The 7,858-nt window shown below is 41.2% G+C and overlaps 1 long non-coding RNA gene across 3 annotated transcripts; it reads left to right on the top strand.

The window, feature by feature from the left end:
- Positions 1–1,874: 1,874 nt before the first annotated feature.
- LOC121057725 lies at positions 1,875–7,541 on the top strand. Of its 3 annotated transcripts, none has more exons than XR_005813903.1 (5): positions 1,875–2,301; positions 2,480–2,727; positions 4,668–4,779; positions 5,545–5,661; positions 5,913–7,541. It is a non-coding gene; the product is annotated as an uncharacterized LOC121057725 (long non-coding RNA). The 3 variants fall into 3 exon arrangements; XR_005813902.1 differs by having other exon boundaries at positions 5,542–5,661; XR_005813904.1 differs by having other exon boundaries at positions 1,877–2,301; positions 2,480–2,613; positions 5,542–5,661.
- The last annotated feature ends 317 nt before the right edge of the window (positions 7,542–7,858 follow it).

Here is a 7,858-nt window from a genome sequence, read left to right as displayed (position 1 = left end):
ACTAGAGAAAGAAGGACAAAAAATGCAGCTGGTGGTTGGACCTGAGAAGAGTTTGAGGTCCCTGTAAATTGCTGAGTTCCTTTCACCAGCAGTAAGTGACCTTTAAGATGACTCCAAAGGTCCGTTTCCCATTCTAAAATCAGATTTACCTTTTCATTTAAGTCTCTTCTTGCTTTCAAAAGGACTGAATGGCAGTACAGATTGTAAAGCCAGTGGTCCACAAGCAGGAATAGATTTTTCACATGTTCTACTTAAACAAATGCTAAGTTTTCCAAAAAGCTTTGTATCTTCAGCTGAGACTGTTATACTTTTGGCCTGCAGTCCTACAGGATGGACACACTGTGCAGAGTAGCTTGGAAAATCTGGTCACTCATATTAATTTGGGGCAGGGGCGAGAAGTGAGTTTTGAGTGTGGCTTCCAAACTGTTGGAGCTTGAGAGAAGCATGCTCTTACTTGAGTCTGATACGGTGCTCAGAAGGGCCATCTGTCTTCTTGTAACAGCAGGAGGGGTGTAGGGAACACAGAAAAGTGTCTGTGGCCAGACACAGCTCCTGCTTTTAAAAAACCTAACCTAGTCAAAATCAGCTTTAGAAGTGTTTTTGTAAAGCTTCAGTGGCAACAAGCCCATTTTCTGTATTGTGAGATAAAACAAATTAAAGAATACAAGGAGAATATATATGTGTTTGATTACTTTAAAAAAAAAATATAGTGACTTGGAGTAGAAAGGGAATTAGTTAAGTGGAAAGATGAAATGCGAATGAAGATTCATTTCCATCGGTGGCTGGAGTGTGCCCCAGCCTGTCAAGAATAAACAATCATGCAGCCAGGGAGACGTGCCAGCCCCGGCAGAGGGCATTCACTGAACACACTGATTTAAAAAGTAACAGCCTTGGTATGGTCTGTGGTGAAAAGACTTGCACTGGTAAGAGGCAAAGGAAAAATATATCCACCTGCTTTTAAAGAAAAGATAGTATGCTGGCTATAAGGGGGTGAAATAGCTACACGCTCCCTTACAGCTAAGGGTGGCGTTATTTTAAGATCAGTGTGTGAGTTCCTGCCTGTCTGCCTGTCCATCTCTCTCTCCAGGGCAGGAACCACTCACCTGTGTGACACAGTCCTGGGGGAACTACTGGCCCAGCACTGCTGGAGTGGGAACTCCAAATTTTGTAGGTCTCCAAGCAGCTCCTACAGAGAAACACACTCCAGGGTAGCAGTTCATTTATTACAGTGCTACTCCTTAAAGCAGTGGTTCAAAGTGCTGCTAGAGACTGCTGTTAAATATGTCATTTCATTACATTTCACCTCCAAAAGTTTTCATGAAAATTAATAATGCTACATTATGTATGTACAGTAGAAACCAGAAGAGGGATGTTGAACTTCTAACATCCACACCCTAACAATTTCAGAATCACAAGCTCTTTGACTTAATAAAAGAGTAGCAGGAATGATTATCCAGCATCAATCTCTTTGCAGGAAAACTGATGAAACTAGAAGTATATTTTAAACCCATAAACTACATATTTTACATACTTACAAACTACATCTCGAGTTATGTACTTTGCCTACATTTAGTATAACTTTATTGATCAGTTTGTGTTGCACTTGCATCACTCCTATATTAAAATACTATAAAACAATCTTGTCAAATACTAACTTTGCTAATGTTTTATAAAGGTACAGGTGCTCAGGCATCCTTTTTTTTCTAGTTTACAAGTCCTCAAAATATTACAGGTGAAAATACTGTGACTTCAATTATGCTGATTACACCTTTAATAGCAACCATATGTTCTCACTCATTTTTAAATTAGACCGCTACCAGCTTATTTCAGTTGTCCTAAGTACAAGTAGTCCTTGAAATCTTATAAGAGCTCATACAAGGCCTCTTAGCTCTTTTCTCTTAGTACATTTTCAGTAATGTTAAAAAAAAAAAAAAAAAGTGAATGATAAATACTTTAACGTAGCAACAGCTGTTAGGTCTGAGAAGCAGTTCTGGTTTTTATCTTGCTCAGGATATTGCTAACCAGAGTATCCAGTAATGGGTATGTGTTGGGATGTTCAAAACTATTTTTACATGTACCGATAAAGCTGAAGTGTTAAGAGAAATTTGTGTATGTGTAATGAAATGAAAAGTCATATAGCTTCAAGTCCGTAGCTACCTGTATGAGAGAGAGGAAGTACAAGAAGTGTTGTGGAATAAGGAATAGTCCTGTGAGGGAACTAAAAGAAAGCATCCTTCAGGAAATGTATCTGTTTAGCTACAGCTAGGCTGCTGACAATAAAAGGGAATCTTAAGAATGATGGTAAGGTTTTTTTTTTAATTTTATTTTGTTAACTATGTTTTGAGTGAGTTGACCTGTGACTATATAATCTTGAAGACAAATTCTGAAGATAAAATGTGGAACAGTCTTGTGTGTCATGTCTGCCTTGCAGGTAGATGGGCTATCCAAATCCACCTTGTCACCATCTTTGTCTTTGCAGAGCCCTGTGTGAATGCCTGCTGTGCTGATCTGCTCATTCTGTCCCAAAGAAACCTGAGCCGTAGGTTATCTGAGCCACAGAGAAGGCTGCTCCCTGCTTCTTTCTTTCTCCTGCTGGCATGCACTGTGGTTTGGGTATGTATTCCTTGCAGACAAAGCTAAACGTTGGCTCTGGGTACCCAAGCCCTAATATCATGAGAAATGCTGCTATCAGTGCTGAATGAAGAGACCTACAAATGTGAACTCCAAGTAAGTGTGAAGAGAGAGCAGCTGTGTGTGCGTGCATATTGGGTCTCTGGTCTGCTGCGTGTCCTTTGTAAGACTTGGGTGTAGCATTATCTTGGAGCGCTTATTCTTTGCTAATGCCAGATTGTTTCCTATACTTTTTTTCTTAAATGCCATGTCTGCTTATAGCTTTAATTACCCGAGTTAAGTGTATCTGCAGTTTCAGTAAACAGCCTTGTGGATTTCACCATAAATGTATTTTTTCCTGATATTCATCATTCTCATATTTTAATGTTGTCATACAACTCCTGTGTGTTAGCCTAAATATTTTCCCTGTATACCTTTCGAATCCTTTTATTTTTCCCTTGATAACCAATCTTTCTAGTCCCTTTAATTATGTTTACAGGTTGCGTTTTTACTTTGTCAATGCTGTTATAGAGCTGTCATAATTTTCTGTGGAAATCTTCCTTTGACTACAGCTATCAAAACAGCCTGCCAGTTTCCCATCTGCCAGGGTGCTTTCATGTCATATGTAGCTCATTGTCAATAGGTTGTGTTCAAGAATTAGGATATTGCCTGGAATCCTTGTTTGTCTGACAACCCTGCTTTCTGTAATGGCTTGTTTAACTCGTGCTGTAAGTGACACCGTCTAAATGAGACGACACAACTGAAGGCAGCACATGCTACAGACAATATAGCCGCCGTTTCACTCTGCGTCCACCCCTCGGTACATTAAATTAAGGGCTGGTTGTGGTGTTTGTGAGGTCTCTTCTCATGTGATTTTTGTTTTCATGTGATTTACCAGGGAATTGTTCTGAGCATATTATTCTGCTATGAAGTGCGCCCATTCCCAAATGCTTTTGCCTATCAGTGGCAGCAGGGTCCTGAAGTCCAGGTAATGAACAGTGATGCTGGGACGTTTCCTAACTCCATCAAGGTCTGGGACAGCTGTGCAGCTGCAGGAGGAGGCTGGAGAAGCTATGCAAGCACTTCGGATGTACTTTTCCTTCCTGGAACATAATAAAGTGGCTGGTATGTGTACTGCTTTCTGCTGACTAGATTGAGATTAACTAGCAGAGGAGGCTGACGAAAGTAAGACAAAAAGGCCGTGGTATGACAGCTGACCTAGTTTTGTATGTCTTAACATGATAGCTTACACAGTGAGATTCTTCTTTCTCTAATAATGAATAGTAGGTAACTGGAAATCGCTCTATTTTCTACTTCATCTTGAAAGAGGACTTGAAGCTAGCTTTTCCCCAATTGCTCTCTGCCAGCTGATCCAGGGTGCTCTGTATGTGCTATCGTTTAACAACAGGAGGGAAGGAGATGCTGCTGGCTGGGGAATTGTACTAGAATCCAGGATTTATGGATTTTTAAGACAAGCTAGTGAGTTTGTCTTGTTTTCTCACCTGTTGGAGAAAAGGTAACGCTTCCTATTCAGAGGCATTACACCTGCCTAGAGTTTGCAAAGAGGTCTGATATGCTGCTTTAGTGGGAAGGACTTAGGTTATAAAGTCTTTTGGTTTATGTATGGTCCTCTCCAGATAAAATAACCAGAAATGGAATCCACTTCTGATTCTATTGCAAACACACTACATGAATATTCTACGCATTGCTCAGTCTACTGAATGGAAAAATCATTTCATGGCAATGAGGAGGCCACTATACTATTTGCTAGACCTATCCTTTCCTATATATCTCTCCTTTACTATCTTTAATCTTCACTTATTGCTAGTTGCAGTAAACCCAAAGTTCCCCTAAAATTTATTCCAGGTAAATGCTGAAAAGTGACTTTTTTTTTTTTTAAACAATTGTGTGGATTTAAATAAAAAGACTAAAATCCTTTGCCACTACCAGGCAGTGAATACAGGTAGTAGAGTTTTTGCTGACAGGTAGGGTATGTAAAGCCGTTAGACTGTTACAAACTGTCACCACGCTGCTGCTCATCTCCTTTGTGTTTGTAGCGATAATCCCTGCAGTGAACCCCATCAGTGTGAAGTCTTGTTTATAGAAGTGTACCTGGCACTGAAAGATATCTAATGTAAGGTGGTGCCTTGGGATACCACCAGTGAAAGGGTAAGAGCAGTGAATTAAGTTACTTTTGCAGTCTTCCTTTAATGTTAGATTGATTTTTTTTTTTCTTTTTGAAAAAGCAAAAATAAAATGTCTGTTCCAGATTTTGGTTGAAAGGTGAAGAAGCTGTTCCAAGTCCTACATAAGCTTTTATTGATAAACAGATCAAATAAGAATTAGATTAACTCTTGATTTTTTTGTAATCGTAAAATCTCTCTGAAAGATCGCAGTACAGCTTCCTTTTCTTTGCCTTGTTTGCTCTGCAGCAACTTCTTTACACAGTAAGTCAGTTGTGCTGCTGCAGGATCAAGCTAATTGCAGTGCTCCTTTAAATAAAGGTTTTTGCTCACCAGGGAATGAGATCACATGAAAGAGAACTGAGTTAAATCTAGAGCACTTGTGTGTAATACCTATTACTGCCTACTGACAAGTCCAGGCAATTCCATTGGTTGACATCAGCTTTAAATGCTGTTTTCTCGAAAACATCTCAGTCACTTACAAAAAAAAAAAAAAATAAAGTTAAAAATAAAAAATTTGGCCTCAGTGTTATGATGTCTTTTCCATTACCCCAAGTATGTGCCAGGTGTGTCCAATAGTGTGGCATATGCAACACTGAGCTCTCTGGAAAATGACCTTTAAAGGATCTCTAATTGTAATCCCTCTGATGGGTTTCAGGAATAACCTATTTTTCCCTATCACATCTGGAAAACCAGAGGCCTTCAGAAGTTTTAACAACCTAAGGTTGCTGTTGATTTCTCTTGCTAGCAGTGATGATTGGCTTCAGCTTCATGGAAGAACTGGGCTAAGTGATACAGCCTCTTGCTGAACCTGGACTCGTAGAACATCCTGAGCTGGAAGGGACCTGCAAGGATCATTGAGTCTAAGGTCAAGTGTCTTGGATCTTTGACTTGCAGTGTGCTGGAACAGCCTGAAACTGCTGAACTTCTGCCTTCCTGTGAGTCTGTGCTTGTGAACGTGGGGGTGTGTGATGTGTGAGACTGAGTTATTGAATGTCAGGACACTTCTCTAGCTGACCTCCTCTCTTTGGATGCTTCTTGCTCACCAGCAGCTGGTACTTTGTGTTCAATGCTGTTGGCCTGAGGCATTTACCAAGCTCCTGTGCTCGTTGTGTGCAGGTTGCTTTTGGAAGGAGTCAGTCAGACCCCTCTCCTGACGGGAACAGAACAAAATATAAACGAAGCAGACAGCCCAGCAGGAAGAAGGCTGAAAGCTCGGGATGTACCAATGTGCTTTGGAGGGCTGCCTGCTGACTAACGAACAGTCAGGCCTGCTCGCTGCTTCTACAGAGTACTGAGTATTTAAATCTTCAAGAACATTTAAAGAACAAAGGTGAAAATACCTTCTGTTTCCTCCTGACATGCTTATCAGAGCCTGCCTCTGCCCTCTCCTCTGCAGCAGAAGCTGCGCTGCCAGGACTGCACCACACTGATGTAAACTCTCTTGGCATCAGCACTGCCAGCCAGCAAACAAACCTCTGCTCTATGCCTCTGTCATACATCTTGCCTTGCTAACATGGGAAAGACATGGCGTGGTACAAGTTAAATACATCATTTGGGTGTGATATGGTATCTGCTTCAAGTGTTCAATAGCCAAGAACGTGAAGTTTAGTGTTTCATCATTATAACACCTGAGGGGCTTAGGGGTGTGTTCTGGCAATGGGATGAGGTATTGTCACGGATGGGATACGGTGCTAGATCAGTCTGGATTGCTAGACAAATGGGCGCCTGTGCTAAGATTGTGAAATAAAGCTCCTTTCAGCATGGGAGAGGGAAGCGAACGCCCTGAGAGAGCAAAGTCCTTCGAGTACCTGGCAGCATGCTGGCACCGGCAGCAGCTGGCACAGGTAGTCAGCAGAACCAAATTGAAGAGGTCAGGGAAAGTGCGGGGAAGTCTTTTTTATCTGGTCAGGCGTGCACCCAAAACTAGTCATGCTTTCGCTTGTTCAGCAGTACAAATCTAGGAGCAAAATGCATCAGAGACATCAGATGCCCTTCATCTCATTTACTGGATAAAAGAATACGGTGAGTGGAAAGCTGCTTCGCACATGTGCTGTTTTTTTGTCACTCCAATTGCAGTAGAAATAGAAGTGCTTCCTTTTAAACTGTTTTCTATTGTTGATGGATTAGGGTTTTTACCTTCCTCAAGCCTTAATTCTAGTGATGAAATTTAGTTTTAAATAGTCCTGCTGCCAGCACCAGTGTCTGTTCTGTCTCTGCAAACTCAGGCATGTCAGTGAACAGTTCTGCAACAGTGCTGGTGATGCTGCACCAACAGAGAGAAAACCTTTCTATAACTGGTACCAAATGCTGACTGAGCAAGCTTATAGCATTTAACCGCTATTTAAATGTGCAGAGAAAACAAGCAACCCGCTCCTTTACTGTGTCTTTCCTGCTTTCTCCCCTGCAAAGAAACCCATCCCACAAACTGCCTGTTGCTGCTCTGTAGGTACTTGCATGTTCCGAACTGGCAGACCCACGCATGCCTCAAACCTAATTAAGATGTCTCCCAAACCAGAGATAGGAATGTGTATTTCAGTGTTGGTAAATACAATTTGGAGTGGCATTCCTTAAGGCATTCTACTTTTCAGGTACTATTTGTACTTTCATTATCCCAAGTCAGACTTGTGCATTACTAGGGTGACGTTGCTAACCTTTTGGTGGGGATCTGAGTAATCACTGGCAGCAGCGGGCACAGACCCTTACAGGTGCATGGATTGCAATTGCATGTGCCTTATTTCCTCTATAAATAAGGCAAAAAGAATTCCTCCTTAGAAACAGTTTAAAAAAAAAATAGTGTTGGAGTCACATCATTAATAGCAGTGTGGTAAGTAGACTTTTAAAACTGAGCATTTTTTCAGTGACTTAGTTTCACCATTATTCTGGCGAGTATTTTAGCCACAACAGTCTGGCAAGGTTTCTGCCTTTCCTGTTGCAGACGAAATGTGTCAGACGAGCTTATTCATGCTAATGACAGCCATCCGTCTTCTCTCCAAGTGCCTTCCTCACACAGTTTTAAATTAAATCCCTGAAAAAAGCCTTTCTCTCCTGAGCATCAAAGGCCT

Source organism: Cygnus olor, chromosome 20, assembly GCF_009769625.2.
Source record: "Cygnus olor isolate bCygOlo1 chromosome 20, bCygOlo1.pri.v2, whole genome shotgun sequence".
NCBI lineage: Eukaryota > Metazoa > Chordata > Aves > Anseriformes > Anatidae > Cygnus > Cygnus olor.
Note: the sequence above shows the minus strand (reverse complement) of the source record. Positions and strands in the feature narration are given on the sequence as shown.